We start from the raw sequence: 21,794 nt of genomic DNA, 5'->3' as shown, positions 1-21,794 counted from the left end.
GTCTGTCTCACTGTCGTCCCTCTTGTCTGTCTCACTGTCGTCTCTCTTGTCTGTCTCACTGTCGTCCCTCTTGTCTGTCTCACTGTCGTCCCTCTTGTCTGTCTCACTGTCGTCCCTCTTGTCTGTCTCACTGTCGTCCCTCTTGTCTGTCTGACTGTCGTCCCTCTTGTCTGTCTCACTGTCTGTCTCACTGTCGTCCCTCTTGTCTGTCTCACTTGTCTGTCTCACTGTCGTTCCTCTTGTCTGTCTCACTGTCGTCTCTCTTGTCTGTCTCACTGTCGTCTCTCTTGTCTGTCTCACTGTCGTCTCTCTTGTCTGTCTCTCCTGTCTGTCTCACTGTCGTCCCTCTTGTCTGTCTCACTGTCGTCCCTCTTGTCTGTCTCACTGTCTGTCTCACTGTCGTCCCTCTTGTCTGTCTCACTTGTCTGTCTCACTGTCGTCTCTCTTGTCTGTCTCACTGTCGTCCCTCTTGTCTGTCTCACTTGTCTGTCTCACTGTCGTCCCTCTTGTCTGTCTCACTTGTCTGTCTCACTGTCGTCCCTCTTGTCTGTCTCACTTGTCTGTCTCACTGTCGTCCCTCTTGTCTGTCTCACTGTCGTCTCTCTTGTCTGTCTCACTGTCGTCCCTCTTGTCTGTCTCACTGTCTGTCTCACTGTCGTCTCTCTTGTCTGTCTCACTGTCGTCTCTCTTGTCTGTCTCACTGTCGTCCCTCTTGTCTGTCTCACTGTCGTCCCTCTTGTCTGTCTCACTGTCGTCTCTCTTGTCTGTCTCACTGTCGTCCCTCTTGTCTGTCTCACTGTCGTCTCTCTTGTCTGTCTCACTGTCGTCCCTCTTGTCTGTCTCACTGTCTGTCTCACTGTCGTCCCTCTTGTCTGTCTCACTGTCGTCTCTCTTGTCTGTCTCACTGTCTGTCTCACTGTCGTCTCTCCTGTCTGTCTCACTGACGTCCCTCTTGTCTGTCTCACTGTCGTCTGTCCTGTCTGTCTCACTGTCGTCCCTCTTGTCTGTCTCACTGTCGTCTCTCTTGTCTGTCTCACTGTCGCCCCGCTTGTCTGTCTCACTGTCGTCTCTCTTGTCTGTCTCACTGTCGTCTCTCTTGTCTGTCTCACTGTCGTCCCTCTTGTCTGTCTCACTGTCGTCCCTCTTGTCTGTCTCACTGTCGTCTCTCTTGTCTGTCTCACTGTCGTCCCTCTTGTCTGTCTCACTGTCGTCCCTCTTGTCTGTCTCACTGTCGTCTCTCTTGTCTGTCTCACTGTCTGTCTCACTGTCGTCCCTCTTGTCTGTCTCACTGTCGTCTCTCTTGTCTGTCTCACTGTCTGTCTCACTGTCGTCTCTCTTGTCTGTCTCACTGTCGTCCCTCTTGTCTGTCTCACTGTCTGTCTCACTGTCGTCCCTCTTGTCTGTCTCACTTGTCTGTCTCACTGTCGTCCCTCTTGTCTGTCTCACTGTCGTCTCTCCTGTCTGTCTCACTGTCGTCCCTCTTGTCTGTCTCACTGTCTGTTTCACTGTCGTCCCTCTTGTCTGTCTCACTGTCGTCCCTCTTGTCTGTCTCACTTGTCTGTCTCACTGTCGTCCCTCTTGTCTGTCTCACTGTCGTCTCTCCTGTCTGTCTCACTGTCGTCTCTCTTGTCTGTCTCACTGTCGTTTCTCTTGTCTGTCTCACTGTCGTCCCTCTTGTCTGTCTCACTGTCGTCTCTCTTGTCTGTCTCACTGTCGTCTCTCTTGTCTGTCTCACTGTCGTCTCTCCTGTCTGTCTCACTGTCGTCCCTCTTGTCTGTCTCACTGTCGTCTCTCCTGTCTGTCTCACTGTCGTCTCTCCTGTCTGTCTCACTGTCGTCCCTCTTGTCTGTCTCACTGTCGTCCCTCTTGTCTGTCTCACTGTCTGTCTCACTGTCGTCCCTCTTGTCTGTCTCACTGTCGTCTCTCTTGTCTGTCTCACTGTCGTCTCTCTTGTCTGTCTCACTGTCGTCTCTCCTGTCTGTCTCACTGTCGTCCCTCTTGTCTGTCTCACTGTCGTCCCTCTTGTCTGTCTCACTGTCGTCTCTCCTGTCTGTCTCACTGTCGTCTCTCCTGTCTGTCTCACTGTCGTCCCTCTTGTCTGTCTCACTGTCGTCCCTCTTGTCTGTCTCACTGTCGTCCCTCTTGTCTGGCTCACTGTCGTCTCTCCTGTCTGTCTCACTGTCGTCCCTCTTGTCTGTCTCACTGTCGTCCCTCTTGTCTGTCTCACTGTCTGTCTCACTGTCGTCCCTCTTGTCTTTCTCACTGTCGTCCCTCTTGTCTGTCTCACTGTCGTCCCTCTTGTCTGTCTCACTGTCTGTCTCACTGTCGTCCCTCTTGTCTTTCTCACTGTCGTCCCTCTTGTCTGTCTCACTGTCGTCCCTCTTGTCTGTCTCACTGTCGTCCCTCTTGTCTGTCTCACTGTCCGTCTCACTGTCGTCTCTCTTGTCTGTCTCACTGTCGTCCCTCTTGTCTGTCTCACTGTCGTCCCTCTTGTCTGTCTCACTTGTCTGTCTCACTGTCTGTCTCACTGTCGTCCCTCTTGTCTGTCTCACTGTCGTCCCTCTTGTCTGGCTCACTGTCGTCTCTCCTGTCTGTCTCACTGTCGTCCCTCTTGTCTGTCTCACTGTCGTCCCTCTTGTCTGTCTCACTGTCTGTCTCACTGTCGTACCTCTTGTCTGTCTCACTTGTCTGTCTCACTGTCGTCCCTCTTGTCTGTCTCACTGTCGTCCCTCTTGTCTGTCTCACTGTCTGTCTCACTGTCGTCCCTCTTGTCCGTCTCACTTGTCTGTCTCACTGTCGTCTCTCTTGTCTGTCTCACTGTCGTCTCTCTTGTCTGTCTCACTGTCGTCCCTCTTGTCTGTCTCACTTGTCTGTCTCACTGTCGTCCCTCTTGTCTGTCTCACTGTCTGTCTCACTGTCGTCCCTCTTGTCTGTCTCACTTGTCTGTCTCACTGTCGTCTCTCTTGTCTGTCTCTCCTGTCTGTCTCACTGTCGTCCCTCTTGTCTGTCTCACTGTCGTCCCTCTTGTCTGTCTCACTGTCGTCCCTCTTGTCTGTCTCACTGTCTGTCTCACTGTCGTCCCTCTTGTCTGTCTCACTTGTCTGTCTCACTGTCGTCCCTCTTGTCTGTCTCACTGTCGTCTCTCTTGTCTGTCTCACTGTCGTCCCTCTTGTCTGTCTCACTTGTCTGTCTCACTGTCGTCCCTCTTGTCTGTCTCACTGTCGTCCCTCTTGTCTGTCTCACTGTCTGTCTCACTGTCGTCCCTCTTGTCTGTCTCACTTGTCTGTCTCACTGTCGTCCCTCTTGTCTGTCTCACTGTCGTCTCTCTTGTCTGTCTCACTGTCGTCCCTCTTGTCTGTCTCACTGTCGTCTCTCTTGTCTGTCTCACTGTCTGTCTCACTGTCGTCCCTCTTGTCTGTCTCACTGTCGTCCCTCTTGTCTGTCTCACTGTCTGTCTCACTGTCGTCCCTCTTGTCTGTCTCACTTGTCTGTCTCACTGTCGTCCCTCTTGTCTGTCTCACTGTCGTCTCTCTTGTCTGTCTCACTGTCGTCCCTCTTGTCTGTCTCACTGTCGTCTCTCTTGTCTGTCTCACTGTCTGTCTCACTGTCGTCCCTCTTGTCTGTCTCACTGTCGTCTCTCTTGTCTGTCTCACTGTCGTCCCTCTTGTCTGTCTCACTGTCGTCCCTCTTGTCTGTCTCACTGTCGTCTCTCTTGTCTGTCTCACTGTCGTCCCTCTTGTCTGTCTCACTTGTCTGTCTCACTGTCGTCCCTCTTGTCTGTCTCACTGTCTGTCTCACTGTCGTCCCTCTTGTCTGTCTCACTTGTCTGTCTCACTGTCGTCCCTCTTGTCTGTCTCACTGTCGTCTCTCTTGTCTGTCTCACTGTCGTCCCTCTTGTCTGTCTCACTGTCGTCTCTCTTGTCTGTCTCACTGTCTGTCTCACTGTCGTCTCTCTTGTCTGTCTCACTGTCGTCTCTCTTGTCTGTCTCACTGTCGTCTCTCTTGTCTGTCTCACTGTCGTCCCTCTTGTCTGTCTCACTGTCGTCCCTCTTGTCTGTCTCACTGTCGTCTCTCTTGTCTGTCTCACTGTCGTCCCTCTTGTCTGTCTCACTGTCGTCCCTCTTGTCTGTCTCACTGTCGTCTCTCTTGTCTGTCTCACTGTCTGTCTCACTGTCGTCCCTCTTGTCTGTCTCACTGTCGTCTCTCTTGTCTGTCTCACTGTCTGTCTCACTGTCGTCTCTCTTGTCTGTCTCACTGTCGTCCCTCTTGTCTCTCATTGTCGTCTCTCTTGTCTGTCTCACTGGCGTCTCTCCTGTCTGTCTCACTGACGTCCCTCTTGTCTGTCTCACTGTCGTCTCTCCTGTCTGTCTCACTGTCGTCCCTCTTGTCTGTCTCACTGTCGTCTCTCTTGTCTGTCTCACTGTCGTCCCTCTTGTCTGTCTCACTGTCGCCCCTCTTGTCTGTCTCACTGTCGTCTCTCTTGTATGTCTCACTGTCGTCTCTCTTGTCTGTCTCACTGTCGTCTCTCCTGTCTGTCTCACTGTCGTCCCTCTTGTCTGTCTCACTGTCGTCTCTCTTGTCTGTCTCACTGTCGTCCCTCTTGTCTGTCTCACTGTCGTCTCTCCTGTCTGTCTCACTGTCGTCCCTCTTGTCTGTCTCACTGTCGTCTCTCATGTCTGTCTCACTGTCGTCCCTCTTGTCTGTCTCACTGTCGCCCCTCTTGTCTGTCTCACTGTCGTCTCTCTTGTCTGTCTCACTGTCGTCTCTCTTGTCTGTCTCACTGTCGTCCCTCTTGTCTGTCTCACTGTCGCCCCTCTTGTCTGTCTCACTGTTGTCTCTCTTGTCTGTCTCACTGTCGCCCCTCTTGTCTGTCTCACTGTCGTCCCTCTTGTCTCTCACTGTCGTCTCTCTTGTCTGTCTCACTGTCGTCCCTCTTGTCTGTCTCACTGTCTGTCTCACTGTCGTACCTCTTGTCTGTCTCACTTGTCTGTCTCACTGTCGTCCCTCTTGTCTGTCTCACTGTCGTCCCTCTTGTCTGTCTCACTGTCTGTCTCACTGTCGTCCCTCTTGTCCGTCTCACTTGTCTGTCTCACTGTCGTCTCTCTTGTCTGTCTCACTGTCGTCTCTCTTGTCTGTCTCACTGTCGTCCCTCTTGTCTGTCTCACTTGTCTGTCTCACTGTCGTCCCTCTTGTCTGTCTCACTGTCTGTCTCACTGTCGTCCCTCTTGTCTGTCTCACTTGTCTGTCTCACTGTCGTCTCTCTTGTCTGTCTCTCCTGTCTGTCTCACTGTCGTCCCTCTTGTCTGTCTCACTGTCGTCCCTCTTGTCTGTCTCACTGTCGTCCCTCTTGTCTGTCTCACTGTCTGTCTCACTGTCGTCCCTCTTGTCTGTCTCACTTGTCTGTCTCACTGTCGTCCCTCTTGTCTGTCTCACTGTCGTCTCTCTTGTCTGTCTCACTGTCGTCCCTCTTGTCTGTCTCACTTGTCTGTCTCACTGTCGTCCCTCTTGTCTGTCTCACTGTCGTCCCTCTTGTCTGTCTCACTGTCTGTCTCACTGTCGTCCCTCTTGTCTGTCTCACTTGTCTGTCTCACTGTCGTCCCTCTTGTCTGTCTCACTGTCGTCTCTCTTGTCTGTCTCACTGTCGTCCCTCTTGTCTGTCTCACTGTCGTCTCTCTTGTCTGTCTCACTGTCTGTCTCACTGTCGTCCCTCTTGTCTGTCTCACTGTCGTCCCTCTTGTCTGTCTCACTGTCTGTCTCACTGTCGTCCCTCTTGTCTGTCTCACTTGTCTGTCTCACTGTCGTCCCTCTTGTCTGTCTCACTGTCGTCTCTCTTGTCTGTCTCACTGTCGTCCCTCTTGTCTGTCTCACTGTCGTCTCTCTTGTCTGTCTCACTGTCTGTCTCACTGTCGTCCCTCTTGTCTGTCTCACTGTCGTCTCTCTTGTCTGTCTCACTGTCGTCCCTCTTGTCTGTCTCACTGTCGTCCCTCTTGTCTGTCTCACTGTCGTCTCTCTTGTCTGTCTCACTGTCGTCCCTCTTGTCTGTCTCACTTGTCTGTCTCACTGTCGTCCCTCTTGTCTGTCTCACTGTCTGTCTCACTGTCGTCCCTCTTGTCTGTCTCACTTGTCTGTCTCACTGTCGTCCCTCTTGTCTGTCTCACTGTCGTCTCTCTTGTCTGTCTCACTGTCGTCCCTCTTGTCTGTCTCACTGTCGTCTCTCTTGTCTGTCTCACTGTCGTCCCTCTTGTCTGTCTCACTGTCGTCTCTCCTGTCTGTCTCACTGTCGTCTCTCATGTCTGTCTCACTGTCGTCCCTCTTGTCTGTCTCACTGTCGCCCCTCTTGTCTGTCTCACTGTCGTCTCTCTTGTCTGTCTCACTGTCGTCTCTCTTGTCTGTCTCACTGTCGTCCCTCTTGTCTGTCTCACTGTCGCCCCTCTTGTCTGTCTCACTGTTGTCTCTCTTGTCTGTCTCACTGTCGCCCCTCTTGTCTGTCTCACTGTCGTCCCTCTTGTCTCTCACTGTCGTCTCTCTTGTCTGTCTCACTGGCGTCTCTCCTGTCTGTCTCACTGACGTCCCTCTTGTCTGTCTCACTGTCGTCTCTCCTGTCTGTCTCACTGTCGTCCCTCTTGTCTGTCTCACTGTCGTCTCTCTTGTCTGTCTCACTGTCGTCCCTCTTGTCTGTCTCACTGTCGTCTCTCCTGTCTGTGTCACTGTCGTCCCTCTTGTCTGTCTCACTGTCGTCTCTCCTGTCTGTCTCACTGTCGTCTCTCTTGTCTGTCTCACTGTCGTCCCTCTTGTCTGTTTCACTGTCGTCTCTCTTGTCTGTCTCACTGTCGTCTCTCTTGTCTGTCTCACTGTCGTCCCTCTTGTCTGTCTCACTGTCGTCCCTCTTGTCTGTCTCACTGTCGTCTCTCCTGTCTGTCTCACTGTCGTCCCTCTTGTCTGTCTCACTGTCGTCTCTCCTGTCTGTCTCACTGTCGTCCCTCTTGTCTGTCTCACTGTCTGTCTCACTGTCGTCCCTCTTGTCTGTCTCACTTGTCTGTCGCACTGTCGTCCCTCTTGTCTGTCTCACTGTCGTCTCTCTTGTCTGTCTCACTGTCGTCCCTCTTGTCTGTCTCACTGTCGTCCCTCTTGTCTGTCTCACTTGTCTGTCTCACTGTCGTCCCTCTTGTCTGTCTCACTGTCGTCTCTCTTGTCTGTCTCACTGTCTGTCTCACTGTCGTCTCTCTTGTCTGTCTCACTGTCGTCCCTCTTGTCTGTCTCACTGTCGTCCCTCTTGTCTGTCTCACTGTCGTCCCTCTTGTCTGTCTCACTTGTCTGTCTCACTGTCGTCCCTCTTGTCTGTCTCACTGTCGTCTCTCTTGTCTGTCTCACTGTCTGTCTCACTGTCGTCTCTCTTGTCTGTCTCACTGTCGTCCCTCTTGTCTGTCTCACTGTCGTCCCTCTTGTCTGTCTCACTGTCGTCCCTCTTGTCTGTCTCACTGTCGTCTCTCTTGTCTGTCTCACTGTCGTCCCTCTTGTCTGTCTCACTGTCGTCCCTCTTGTCTGTCTCACTGTCGTCTCTCTTGTCTGTCTCACTGTCGTCCCTCTTGTCTGTCTCACTGTCGTCCCTCTTGTCTGTCTCACTTGTCTGTCTCACTGTCGTCTCTCTTGTCTGTCTCACTGTCGTCTCTCTTGTCTGTCTCTCCTGTCTGTCTCACTGTCGTCCCTCTTGTCTGTCTCACTGTCGTCCCTCTTGTCTGTCTCACTGTCTGTCTCACTGTCGTCCCTCTTGTCTGTCTCACTTGTCTGTCTCACTGTCGTCCCTCTTGTCTGTCTCACTGTCGTCTCTCTTGTCTGTCTCACTGTCGTCCCTCTTGTCTGTCTCACTGTCTGTCTCACTGTCGTCCCTCTTGTCTGTCTCACTTGTCTGTCTCACTGTCGTCTCTCTTGTCTGTCTCACTGTCGTCCCTCTTGTCTGTCTCACTTGTCTGTCTCACTGTCGTCCCTCTTGTCTGTCTCACTGTCTGTCTCACTGTCGTCCCTCTTGTCTGTCTCACTGTCGTCTCTCTTGTCTGTCTCACTGTCGTCCCTCTTGTCTGTCTCACTGTCGTCTCTCTTGTCTGTCTCACTGTCGTCCCTCTTGTCTGTCTCACTGTCGTCCCTCTTGTCTGTCTCACTTGTCTGTCTCACTGTCGTCCCTCTTGTCTGTCTCACTGTCGTCTCTCTTGTCTGTCTCACTGTCTGTCTCACTGTCGTCTCTCTTGTCTGTCTCACTGTCGTCCCTCTTGTCTGTCTCACTGTCGTCCCTCTTGTCTGTCTCACTGTCGTCCCTCTTGTCTCTCACTGTCGTCTCTCTTGTCTGTCTCACTGTTGTCTCTCTTGTCTGTCTCACTGTCGTCCCTCTTGTCTGTCTCACTGTCGTCCCTCTTGTCTGTCTCACTGTCGTCTCTCTTGTCTGTCTCACTGTCGTCCCTCTTGTCTGTCTCACTGTCGTCCCTCTTGTCTGTCTCACTTGTCTGTCTCACTGTCGTCTCTCTTGTCTGTCTCACTGTCGTCTCTCTTGTCTGTCTCTCCTGTCTGTCTCACTGTCGTCCCTCTTGTCTGTCTCACTGTCGTCCCTCTTGTCTGTCTCACTGTCGTCCCTCTTGTCTGTCTCACTGTCTGTCTCACTGTCGTCCCTCTTGTCTGTCTCACTTGTCTGTCTCACTGTCGTCCCTCTTGTCTGTCTCACTGTCGTCTCTCTTGTCTGTCTCACTGTCGTCCCTCTTGTCTGTCTCACTTGTCTGTCTCACTGTCGTCTCTCTTGTCTGTCTCACTGTCGTCCCTCTTGTCTGTCTCACTTGTCTGTCTCACTGTCGTCCCTCTTGTCTGTCTCACTGTCTGTCTCACTGTCGTCCCTCTTGTCTGTCTCACTGTCGTCTCTCTTGTCTGTCTCACTGTCGTCCCTCTTGTCCGTCTCACTGTCGTCTCTCTTGTCTGTCTCACTGTCGTCTCTCTTGTCTGTCTCACTGTCGTCCGTCTTGTCTGTCTCACTGTCGTCTCTCTTGTCTGTCTCACTGTCTGTCTCACTGTCGTCTCTCCTGTCTGTCTCACTGTCGTCCCTCTTGTCTGTCTCACTGTCTGTCTCACTGTCGTCCCTCTTGTCTGTCTCACTTGTCTGTCTCACTGTCGTCCCTCTTGTCTGTCTCACTGTCGTCTCTCTTGTCTGTCTCACTGTCGTCCCTCTTGTCTGTCTCACTGTCGTCCCTCTTGTCTGTCTCACTTGTCTGTCTCACTGTCGTCCCTCTTGTCTGTCTCACTGTCGTCTCTCTTGTCTGTCTCACTGTCTGTCTCACTGTCGTCCCTCTTGTCTGTCTCACTGTCGTCCCTCTTGTCTGTCTCACTGTCGTCTCTCTTGTCTGTCTCACTGTCGTCCCTCTTGTCTGTCTCACTTGTCTGTCTCACTGTCGTCCCTCTTGTCTGTCTCACTGTCGTCCCTCTTGTCTGTCTCACTGTCTGTCTCACTGTCGTCCCTCTTGTCTGTCTCACTTGTCTGTCTCACTGTCGTCCCTCTTGTCTGTCTCACTGTCGTCTCTCTTGTCTGTCTCACTGTCGTCCCTCTTGTCTGTCTCACTGTCGTCTCTCTTGTCTGTCTCACTGTCTGTCTCACTGTCGTCCCTCTTGTCTGTCTCACCGTCGTCCCTCTTGTCTGTCTCACTGTCTGTCTCACTGTCGTCCCTCTTGTCTGTCTCACTTGTCTGTCTCACTGTCGTCCCTCTTGTCTGTCTCACTGTCGTCTCTCTTGTCTGTCTCACTGTCGTCCCTCTTGTCTGTCTCACTGTCGTCTCTCTTGTCTGTCTCACTGTCTGTCTCACTGTCGTCCCTCTTGTCTGTCTCACTGTCGTCTCTCTTGTCTGTCTCACTGTCGTCCCTCTTGTCTGTCTCACTGTCGTCCCTCTTGTCTGTCTCACTGTCGTCTCTCTTGTCTGTCTCACTGTCGTCCCTCTTGTCTGTCTCACTTGTCTGTCTCACTGTCGTCCCTCTTGTCTGTCTCACTGTCTGTCTCACTGTCGTCCCTCTTGTCTGTCTCACTTGTCTGTCTCACTGTCGTCCCTCTTGTCTGTCTCACTGTCGTCTCTCTTGTCTGTCTCACTGTCGTCTCTCTTGTCTGTCTCACTGTCTGTCTCACTGTCGTCTCTCTTGTCTGTCTCACTGTCGTCTCTCTTGTCTGTCTCACTTGTCTGTCTCACTGTCGTCCCTCTTGTCTGTCTCACTGTCGTCCCTCTTGTCCGTCTCACTGTCGTCCCTCTTGTCTGTCTCACTGTCGTCCCTCTTGTCTGTCTCACTGTCGTCTCTCTTGTCTGTCTCACTGTCGTCCCTCTTGTCTGTCTCACTGTCGTCCCTCTTGTCTGTCTCACTGTCGTCTCTCTTGTCTGTCTCACTGTCTGTCTCACTGTCGTCCCTCTTGTCTGTCTCACTGTCGTCTCTCTTGTCTGTCTCACTGTCTGTCTCACTGTCGTCTCTCTTGTCTGTCTCACTGTCGTCCCTCTTGTCTCTCACTGTCGTCTCTCTTGTCTGTCTCACTGGCGTCTTTCCTGTCTGTCTCACTGACGTCCCTCTTGTCTGTCTCACTGTCGTCTCTCCTGTCTGTCTCACTGTCGTCCCTCTTGTCTGTCTCACTGTCGTCTCTCTTGTCTGTCTCACTGTCGTCCCTCTTGTCTGTCTCACTGTCGTCTCTCTTGTCTGTCTCACTGTCGTCTCTCCTGTCTGTCTCACTGTCGTCCCTCTTGTCTGTCTCACTGTCGTCTCTCTTGTCTGTCTCACTGTCGTCCCTCTTGTCTGTCTCACTGTCGTCTCTCCTGTCTGTCTCACTGTCGTCCCTCTTGTCTGTCTCACTGTCGTCTCTCATGTCTGTCTCACTGTCGTCCCTCTTGTCTGTCTCACTGTCGCCCCTCTTGTCTGTCTCACTGTCGTCTCTCTTGTCTGTCTCACTGTCGTCTCTCTTGTCTGTCTCACTGTCGTCCCTCTTGTCTGTCTCACTGTCGCCCCTCTTGTCTGTCTCACTGTCGTCTCTCTTGTCTGTCTCACTGTCGCCCCTCTTGTCTGTCTCACTGTCGTCCCTCTTGTCTCTCACTGTCGTCTCTCTTGTCTGTCTCACTGGCGTCTCTCCTGTCTGTCTCACTGACGTCCCTCTTGTCTGTCTCACTGTCGTCTCTCCTGTCTGTCTCACTGTCGTCCCTCTTGTCTGTCTCACTGTCGTCTCTCTTGTCTGTCTCACTGTCGTCCCTCTTGTCTGTCTCACTGTCGTCTCTCCTGTCTGTCTCACTGTCTGTCTCACTGTCGTCCCTCTTGTCTGTCTCACTGTCGTCTCTCTTGTCTGTCTCACTGTCGTCTCACTTGTCTGTCTCACTGTCGTCTCTCTTGTCTGTCTCACTGTCGTCTCTCCTGTCTGTCTCACTGTCGTCCCTCTTGTCTGTCTCACTGTCGTCTCTCCTGTCTGTCTCACTGTCGTCTCTCCTGTCTGTCTCACTGTCGTCCCTCTTGTCTGTCTCACTGTCTGTCTCACTGTCGTCCCTCTTGTCTGTCTCACTTGTCTGTCGCACTGTCGTCCCTCTTGTCTGTCTCACTGTCGTCTCTCTTGTCTGTCTCACTGTCGTCCCTCTTGTCTGTCTCACTGTCGTCCCTCTTGTCTGTCTCACTTGTCTGTCTCACTTGTCTGTCTCACTGTCGTCCCTCTTGTCTGTCTCACTGTCGTCTCTCTTGTCTGTCTCACTGTCTGTCTCACTGTCGTCTCTCTTGTCTGTCTCACTGTCGTCCCTCTTGTCTGTCTCACTGTCGTCCCTCTTGTCTGTCTCACTGTCGTCCCTCTTGTCTGTCTCACTTGTCTGTCTCACTGTCGTCCCTCTTGTCTGTCTCACTGTCGTCTCTCTTGTCTGTCTCACTGTCTGTCTCACTGTCGTCTCTCTTGTCTGTCTCACTGTCGTCCCTCTTGTCTCTCACTGTCGTCTCTCTTGTCTGTCTCACTGTTGTCTCTCTTGTCTGTCTCACTGTCGTCCCTCTTGTCTGTCTCACTGTCGTCCCTCTTGTCTGTCTCACTGTCGTCCCTCTTGTCTGTCTCACTGTCGTCCCTCTTGTCTGTCTCACTTGTCTGTCTCACTGTCGTCTCTCTTGTCTGTCTCACTGTCGTCTCTCTTGTCTGTCTCTCCTGTCTGTCTCACTGTCGTCCCTCTTGTCTGTCTCACTGTCGTCCCTCTTGTCTGTCTCACTGTCGTCCCTCTTGTCTGTCTCAATGTCTGTCTCACTGTCGTCCCTCTTGTCTGTCTCACTTGTCTGTCTCACTGTCGTCCCTCTTGTCTGTCTCACTGTCGTCTCTCTTGTCTGTCTCACTGTCGTCCCTCTTGTCTGTCTCACTGTCTGTCTCACTGTCGTCCCTCTTGTCTGTCTCACTTGTCTGTCTCACTGTCGTCTCTCTTGTCTGTCTCACTGTCGTCCCTCTTGTCTGTCTCACTTGTCTGTCTCACTGTCGTCCCTCTTGTCTGTCTCACTGTCGTCTCTCTTGTCTGTCTCACTGTCGTCCCTCTTGTCTGTCTCACTGTCGTCTCTCTTGTCTGTCTCACTGTCGTCCCTCTTGTCTGTCTCACTGTCGTCCCTCTTGTCTGTCTCACTTGTCTGTCTCACTGTCGTCCCTCTTGTCTGTCTCACTGTCGTCTCTCTTGTCTGTCTCACTGTCTGTCTCACTGTCGTCTCTCTTGTCTGTCTCACTGTCGTCCCTCTTGTCTGTCTCACTGTCGTCCCTCTTGTCTGTCTCACTGTCGTCCCTCTTGTCTCTCACTGTCGTCTCTCTTGTCTGTCTCACTGTCGTCCCTCTTGTCTGTCTCACTGTCGTCCCTCTTGTCTGTCTCACTGTCTGTCTCACTGTCGTCCCTCTTGTCTGTCTCACTTGTCTGTCTCACTGTCGTCCCTCTTGTCTGTCTCACTGTCGTCTCTCTTGTCTGTCTCACTGTCGTCCCTCTTGTCTGTCTCACTGTCGTCTCTCTTGTCTGTCTCACTGTCTGTCTCACTGTCGTCCCTCTTGTCTGTCTCACCGTCGTCCCTCTTGTCTGTCTCACTGTCTGTCTCACTGTCGTCCCTCTTGTCTGTCTCACTTGTCTGTCTCACTGTCGTCCCTCTTGTCTGTCTCACTGTCGTCTCTCTTGTCTGTCTCACTGTCGTCCCTCTTGTCTGTCTCACTGTCGTCTCTCTTGTCTGTCTCACTGTCTGTCTCACTGTCGTCCCTCTTGTCTGTCTCACTGTCGTCTCTCTTGTCTGTCTCACTGTCGTCCCTCTTGTCTGTCTCACTGTCGTCCCTCTTGTCTGTCTCACTGTCGTCTCTCTTGTCTGTCTCACTGTCGTCCCTCTTGTCTGTCTCACTTGTCTGTCTCACTGTCGTCCCTCTTGTCTGTCTCACTGTCTGTCTCACTGTCGTCCCTCTTGTCTGTCTCACTTGTCTGTCTCACTGTCGTCCCTCTTGTCTGTCTCACTGTCGTCTCTCTTGTCTGTCTCACTGTCGTCTCTCTTGTCTGTCTCACTGTCTGTCTCACTGTCGTCTCTCTTGTCTGTCTCACTGTCGTCTCTCTTGTCTGTCTCACTTGTCTGTCTCACTGTCGTCCCTCTTGTCTGTCTCACTGTCGTCCCTCTTGTCCGTCTCACTGTCGTCCCTCTTGTCTGTCTCACTGTCGTCCCTCTTGTCTGTCTCACTGTCGTCTCTCTTGTCTGTCTCACTGTCGTCCCTCTTGTCTGTCTCACTGTCGTCCCTCTTGTCTGTCTCACTGTCGTCTCTCTTGTCTGTCTCACTGTCTGTCTCACTGTCGTCCCTCTTGTCTGTCTCACTGTCGTCTCTCTTGTCTGTCTCACTGTCTGTCTCACTGTCGTCTCTCTTGTCTGTCTCACTGTCGTCCCTCTTGTCTCTCACTGTCGTCTCTCTTGTCTGTCTCACTGGCGTCTTTCCTGTCTGTCTCACTGACGTCCCTCTTGTCTGTCTCACTGTCGTCTCTCCTGTCTGTCTCACTGTCGTCCCTCTTGTCTGTCTCACTGTCGTCTCTCTTGTCTGTCTCACTGTCGTCCCTCTTGTCTGTCTCACTGTCGTCTCTCTTGTCTGTCTCACTGTCGTCTCTCCTGTCTGTCTCACTGTCGTCCCTCTTGTCTGTCTCACTGTCGTCTCTCTTGTCTGTCTCACTGTCGTCCCTCTTGTCTGTCTCACTGTCGTCTCTCCTGTCTGTCTCACTGTCGTCCCTCTTGTCTGTCTCACTGTCGTCTCTCATGTCTGTCTCACTGTCGTCCCTCTTGTCTGTCTCACTGTCGCCCCTCTTGTCTGTCTCACTGTCGTCTCTCTTGTCTGTCTCACTGTCGTCTCTCTTGTCTGTCTCACTGTCGTCCCTCTTGTCTGTCTCACTGTCGCCCCTCTTGTCTGTCTCACTGTCGTCTCTCTTGTCTGTCTCACTGTCGCCCCTCTTGTCTGTCTCACTGTCGTCCCTCTTGTCTCTCACTGTCGTCTCTCTTGTCTGTCTCACTGGCGTCTCTCCTGTCTGTCTCACTGACGTCCCTCTTGTCTGTCTCACTGTCGTCTCTCCTGTCTGTCTCACTGTCGTCCCTCTTGTCTGTCTCACTGTCGTCTCTCTTGTCTGTCTCACTGTCGTCCCTCTTGTCTGTCTCACTGTCGTCTCTCCTGTCTGTCTCACTGTCTGTCTCACTGTCGTCCCTCTTGTCTGTCTCACTGTCGTCTCTCTTGTCTGTCTCACTGTCGTCTCACTTGTCTGTCTCACTGTCGTCTCTCTTGTCTGTCTCACTGTCGTCTCTCCTGTCTGTCTCACTGTCGTCCCTCTTGTCTGTCTCACTGTCGTCTCTCCTGTCTGTCTCACTGTCGTCTCTCCTGTCTGTCTCACTGTCGTCCCTCTTGTCTGTCTCACTGTCTGTCTCACTGTCGTCCCTCTTGTCTGTCTCACTTGTCTGTCGCACTGTCGTCCCTCTTGTCTGTCTCACTGTCGTCTCTCTTGTCTGTCTCACTGTCGTCCCTCTTGTCTGTCTCACTGTCGTCCCTCTTGTCTGTCTCACTTGTCTGTCTCACTTGTCTGTCTCACTGTCGTCCCTCTTGTCTGTCTCACTGTCGTCTCTCTTGTCTGTCTCACTGTCTGTCTCACTGTCGTCTCTCTTGTCTGTCTCACTGTCGTCCCTCTTGTCTGTCTCACTGTCGTCCCTCTTGTCTGTCTCACTGTCGTCCCTCTTGTCTGTCTCACTTGTCTGTCTCACTGTCGTCCCTCTTGTCTGTCTCACTGTCGTCTCTCTTGTCTGTCTCACTGTCTGTCTCACTGTCGTCTCTCTTGTCTGTCTCACTGTCGTCCCTCTTGTCTCTCACTGTCGTCTCTCTTGTCTGTCTCACTGTTGTCTCTCTTGTCTGTCTCACTGTCGTCCCTCTTGTCTGTCTCACTGTCGTCCCTCTTGTCTGTCTCACTGTCGTCCCTCTTGTCTGTCTCACTGTCGTCCCTCTTGTCTGTCTCACTTGTCTGTCTCACTGTCGTCTCTCTTGTCTGTCTCACTGTCGTCTCTCTTGTCTGTCTCTCCTGTCTGTCTCACTGTCGTCCCTCTTGTCTGTCTCACTGTCGTCCCTCTTGTCTGTCTCACTGTCGTCCCTCTTGTCTGTCTCAATGTCTGTCTCACTGTCGTCCCTCTTGTCTGTCTCACTTGTCTGTCTCACTGTCGTCCCTCTTGTCTGTCTCACTGTCGTCTCTCTTGTCTGTCTCACTGTCGTCCCTCTTGTCTGTCTCACTGTCTGTCTCACTGTCGTCCCTCTTGTCTGTCTCACTTGTCTGTCTCACTGTCGTCTCTCTTGTCTGTCTCACTGTCGTCCCTCTTGTCTGTCTCACTTGTCTGTCTCACTGTCGTCCCTCTTGTCTGTCTCACTGTCGTCTCTCTTGTCTGTCTCACTGTCGTCCCTCTTGTCTGTCTCACTGTCGTCTCTCTTGTCTGTCTCACTGTCGTCCCTCTTGTCTGTCTCACTGTCGTCCCTCTTGTCTGTCTCACTTGTCTGTCTCACTGTCGTCCCTCTTGTCTGTCTCACTGTCGTCTCTCTTGTCTGTCTCACTGTCTGTCTCACTGTCGTCTCTCTTGTCTGTCTCACTGTCGTCCCTCTTGTCTGTCTCACTGTCGTCCCTCTTGTCTGTCTCACTGTCGTCCCTCTTGTCTCTCACTGTCGTCTCTCTTGTCTGTCTCACTGTTGTCTCTCTTGTCTGTCTCACTGTCGTCCCTCTTGTCTGTCTCACTGTCGTCCCTCTTGTCTGTCTCACTGTCGTCTCTCTTGTCTGTCTCACTGTCGTCCCTCTTGTCTGTCTCACTTGTCTGTCTCACTGTCGTCTCTCTTGTCTGTCTCACTTTCGTCTCTCTTGTCTGTCTCTCCTGTCTGTCTCACTGTCGTCCCTCTTGTCTGTCTCACTGTCGTCCCTCTTGTCTGTCTCACTGTCTGTCTCACTGTCGTCCCTCTTGTCTGTCTCACTTGTCTGTCTCACTGTCGTCCCTCTTGTCTGTCTCACTGTCGTCTCTCTTGTCTGTCTCACTGTCGTCCCTCTTGTCTGTCTCACTGTCTGTCTCACTGTCGTCCCTCTTGTCTGTCTCACTTGTCTGTCTCATTGTCGTCTCTCTTGTCTGTCTCACTGTCGTCCCTCTTGTCTGTCTCACTTGTCTGTCTCACTGTCGTCCCTCTTGTCTGTCTCACTGTCTGTCTCACTGTCGTCCCTCTTGTCTGTCTCACTGTCGTCTCTCTTGTCTGTCTCACTGTCGTCCCTCTTGTCTGTCTCACTGTCGTCTCTCTTGTCTGTCTCACTGTCGTCTCTCTTGTCTGTCTCACTGTCGTCCGTCTTGTCTGTCTCACTGTCGTCTCTCTTGTCTGTCTCACTGTCTGTCTCACTGTCGTCTCTCCTGTCTGTCTCACTGTCGTCCCTCTTGTCTGTCTCACTTGTCTGTCTCACTGTCGTCCCTCTTGTCTGTCTCACTGTCGTCTCTCTTGTCTGTCTCACTGTCGTCCCTCTTGTCTGTCTCACTGTCGTCCCTCTTGTCTGTCTCACTTGTCTGTCTCACTGTCGTCCCTCTTGTCTGTCTCACTGACGTCTCTCTTGTCTGTCTCACTGTCTGTCTCACTGTCGTCTCTCTTGTCTGTCTCACTGTCGTCCCTCTTGTCTGTCTCACTGTCGTCCCTCTTGTCTGTCTCACTGTCGTCTCTCTTGTCCGTCTCACTGTCGTCCCTCTTGTCTGTCTCACTGTCGTCTCTCTTGTCTGTCTCACTGTCGTCCCTCATGTCTGTCTCACTGTCGTCTCTCTTGTCTGTCTCACTGTCTGTCTCACTGTCGTCCCTCTTGTCTGTCTCACTTGTCTGTCTCACTGTCGTCCCTCTTGTATGTCTCACTGTCGTCTCTCCTGTCTGTCTCACTGTCGTCCCTCTTGTCTGTCTCACTGTCATCTCTCCTGTCTGTCTCACTGTCGTCCCTCTTGTCTGTCTCACTGTCGTCTCTCTTGTCTGTCTCACTGTCTGTCTCACTGTCGTCTCTCCTGTCTGTCTCACTGTCGTCCCTCTTGTCTGTCTCACTGTCGTCTCTCTTGTCTGTCTCACTGTCTGTCTCACTGTCGTCCCTCTTGTCTGTCTCACTGTCGTCTCTCTTGTCTGTCTCACTGTCGTCCCTCTTGTCTGTCTCACTGTCGTCCCTCTTGTCTGTCTCACTGTCTGTCTCACTGTCGTCCCTCTTGTCTGTCTCACTGTCGTCCCTCTTGTCTGTCTCACTGTCGTCCCTCTTGTCTGTCTCACTGTCGTCTCTCTTGTCTGTCTCACTGTCGTCCCTCTTGTCTGTCTCACTGTCGTCCCTCTTGTCTGTCTCACTGTCTGTCTCACTGTCGTCCCTCTTGTCTGTCTCACTGTCGTCCCTCTTGTCTGTCTCACCGTCGTCTCTCTTGTCTGTCTCACTGTCGTCCCTCTTGTCTGTCTCACTGTCGTCTCTCCTGTCTGTCTCACTGTCGTCCCTCTTGTCTGTCTCACTGTCGTCCCTCTTGTCTGTCTCACTGTCGTCCCTCTTGTCTGTCTCACTGTCTGTCTCACTGTCGTCCCTCTTGTCTGTCTCACTTGTCTGTCTCACTGTCGTCTCTCTTGTCTGTCTCACTTGTCTGTCTCACTGTCGTCCCTCTTGTCTGTCTCACTGTCGTCCCTCTTGTCTGTCTCACTGTCTGTCTCACTGTCGTCCCTCTTGTCTGTCTCACTTGTCTGTCTCACTGTCGTCTCTCTTGTCTGTCTCACTGTCGTCCCTCTTGTCTGTCTCACTTGTCTGTCTCACTGTCGTCCCTCTTGTCTGTCTCACTGTCGTCCCTCTTGTCTGTCTCACTGTCGTCCCTCTTGTCTGTCTCACTGTCGTCTCTCTTGTCTGTCTCACTGTCGTCCCTCTTGTCTGTCCCACTGTCGTCTCTCTTGTCTGTCTCACTGTCGTCCCTCTTGTCTGTCTCACTGTCGTCTCTCTTGTCTGTCTCACTGTCGTCCCTCTTGTCTGTCTCACTGTCTGTCTCACTGTCGTCCCTCTTGTCTGTCTCACTGTCGTCCCTCTTGTCTGTCTCACCGTCGTCTCTCTTGTCTGTCTCACTGTCGTCCCTCTTGTCTGTCTCACTGTCGTCTCTCCTGTCTGTCTCACTGTCGTCCCTCTTGTCTGTCTCACTGTCGTCCCTCTTGTCTGTCTCACTGTCGTCCCTCTTGTCTGTCTCACTGTCTGTCTCACTGTCGTCCCTCTTGTCTGTCTCACTTGTCTGTCTCACTGTCGTCTCTCTTGTCTGTCTCACTTGTCTGTCTCACTGTCGTCCCTCTTGTCTGTCTCACTGTCGTCCCTCTTGTCTGTCTCACTGTCTGTCTCACTGTCGTCCCTCTTGTCTGTCTCACTTGTCTGTCTCACTGTCGTCTCTCTTGTCTGTCTCACTGTCGTCCCTCTTGTCTGTCTCACTGTCGTCTCTCTTGTCTGTCTCACTGTCGTCCCTCTTGTCTGTCTCACTGTCGTCTCTCTTGTCTGTCTCACTGTCTGTCTCACTGTCGTCCCTCTTGTCTGTCTCACTTGTCTGTCTCACTGTCGTCTCTCTTGTCTGTCTCACTTGTCTGTCTCACTGTCGTCTCTCTTGTCTGTCTCACTTGTCTGTCTCACTGTCGTCCCTCTTGTCTGTCTCACTGTCGTCCCTCTTGTCTGTCTCACTGTCTGTCCCACTGTCGTCCCTCTTGTCTGTCTCACTTGTCTGTCTCACTGTCGTCCCTCTTGTCTGTCTCACTGTCGTCTCTCTTGTCTGTCTCACTGTCGTCCCTCTTGTCTGTCTCACTTGTCTGTCTCACTGTCGTCCCTCTTGTCTGTCTCACTGTCGTCCCTCTTGTCTGTCTCACTGTCTGTCTCACTGTCGTCCCTCTTGTCTGTCTCACTGTCGTCCCTCTTGTCTGTCTCACTGTCGTCCCTCTTGTCTGTCTCACTGTCGTCTCTCTTGTCTGTCTCACTGTCGTCCCTCTTGTCTGTCTCACTGTCGTCCCTCTTGTCTGTCTCACTGTCTGTCTCACTGTCGTCCCTCTTGTCTGTCTCACTGTCGTCCCTCTTGTCTGTCTCACTGTCGTCTCTCTTGTCCGTCTCACTGTCGTCCCTCTTGTCTGTCTCACTGTCGTCTCTCTTGTCTGTCTCACTGTCGTCCCTCTTGTCTCTCACTGTCGTCTCTCTTGTCTGTCTCACTGTTGTCTCTCTTGTCTGTCTCACTGTCGTCCCTCTTGTCTGTCTCACTGTCGTCTCTCTTGTCTGTCTCACTGTCGTCCGTCTTGTCTGTCTCACTGTCGTCTCTCTTGTCTGTCTCACTGTCGTCCCTCTTGTCTGTCTCACTTGTCTGTCTCACTGTCGTCTCTCTTGTCTGTCTCACTGTCGTCCCTCTTGTCTGTCTCACTGTCGTCCCTCTTGTCTGTCTCACTGTCGTCTCTCTTGTCTGTCTCACTGTCGTCCCTCTTGTCCGTCTCACTGTCGTCCCTCTTGTCTGTCTCACTTGTCTGTCTCACTGTCGTCTCTCTTGTCTGTCTCTCCTGTCTGTCTCACTGTCGTCCCTCTTGTCTGTCTCACTGTCGTCCCTCTTGTCTGTCTCACTGTCTGTCTCACTGTCGTCCCTCTTGTCTGTCTCACTTGTCTGTCTCACTGTCGTCCCTCTTGTCTGTCTCACTGTCGTCTCTCTTGTCTGTCTCACTGTCGTCCCTCTTGTCTGTCTCACTGTCTGTCTCACTGTCGTCCCTCTTGTCTGTCTCACTTGTCTGTCTCACTGTCGTCTCTCTTGTCTGTCTCACTGTCGTCCCTCTTGTCTGTCTCACTTGTCTGTCTCACTGTCGTCCCTCTTGTCTGTCTCACTGTCTGTCTCACTGTCGTCCCTCTTGTCTGTCTCACTGTCGTCTCTCTTGTCTGTCTCACTGTCGTCCCTCTTGTCTGTCTCACTGTCGTCTCTCTTGTCTGTCTCACTGTCGTCTCTCTTGTCTGTCTCACTGTCATCCGTCTTGTCTGTCTCACTGTCGTCTCTCTTGTCTGTCTCACTGTCTGTCTCACTGTCGTCCCTCTTGTCTGTCTCACTTGTCTGTCTCACTGTCGTCTCTCTTGTCTGTCTCACTGTCGTCCCGCTTGTCTCTCACTGTCGTCTCTCTTGTCTGTCTCACTGTCGTCTCTCTTGTCTGTCTCACTGTTGTCTCTCTTGTCTGTCTCACTGTCGTCCCTCTTGTCTGTCTCACTGTCGTCTCTCTTGTCTGTCTCACTGTTGTCTCTCTTGTCTGTCTCACTGTCGTCCCTCTTGTCTGTCTCACTGTCGTCTCTCTTGTCTGTCTCACTGTCGTCTCTCCTGTCTGTCTCACTGTCGTCCCTCTTGTCTGTCTCACTGTCGTCCCTCTTGTCTGTCTCACTGTCGTCTCTCCTGTCTGTCTCACTGTCGTCTCTCCTGTCTGTCTCACTGTCGTCCCTCTTGTCTGTCTCACTGTCGTCCCTCTTGTCTGTCTCACTGTCTGTCTCACTGTCGTCCCTCTTGTCTGTCTCACTTGTCTGTCTCACTGTCGTCCCTCTTGTCTGTCTCTCTTGTCTGTCTCACTGTCGTCCCTCTTGTCTGTCTCACTGTCTGTCTCACTGTCGTCCCTCTTGTCTTTCTCACTGTCGTCTCTCTTGTCTGTCTCACTGTCTGTCTCACTGTCGTCTCTCTTGTCTGTCTCCCTGTCGTCCCTCTTGTCTGTCTCACTGTCGTCTCTCTTGTCTGTCTCACTGTCGTCCCTCTTGTCTGTCTCACTGTCGTCTCTCTTGTCTGTCTCACTGTCTGTCTCACTGTCGTCCCTCTTGTCTGTCTCACTTGTCTGTCTCACTGTCGTCTCTCTTGTCTGTCTCACTGTCGTCCCTCTTGTCTCTCACTGTCGTCTCTCTTGTCTGTCTCACTGTTGTCTCTCTTGTCTGTCTCACTGTCGTCCCTCTTGTCTGTCTCACTGTCGTCCCTCTTGTCTGTCTCACTGTCGTCCCTCTTGTCTGTCTCACTGTCGTCCCTCTTGTCTGTCTCACTGTCTGTCTCACTGTCGTCCCTCTTGTCTGTCTCACTGTCGTCCCTCTTGTCTGTCTCACTGTCTGTCTCACTGTCGTCCCTCTTGTCTGTCTCACTGTCGTCTCTCTTGTCTGTCTCACTGTCTGTCTCACTGTCGTCCCTCTTGTCTGTCTCACTGTCGTCTCACTTGTCTGTCTCACTGTCGTCTCTCTTGTCTGTCTCACTGTCGTCCCTCTTGTCTCTCACTGTCGTCTCTCTTGTCTGTCTCA

This window comes from Cyclopterus lumpus, chromosome 24 (assembly GCF_009769545.1).
Source record: "Cyclopterus lumpus isolate fCycLum1 chromosome 24, fCycLum1.pri, whole genome shotgun sequence".
Lineage (NCBI taxonomy): Eukaryota > Metazoa > Chordata > Actinopteri > Perciformes > Cyclopteridae > Cyclopterus > Cyclopterus lumpus.
Note: the sequence above shows the minus strand (reverse complement) of the source record.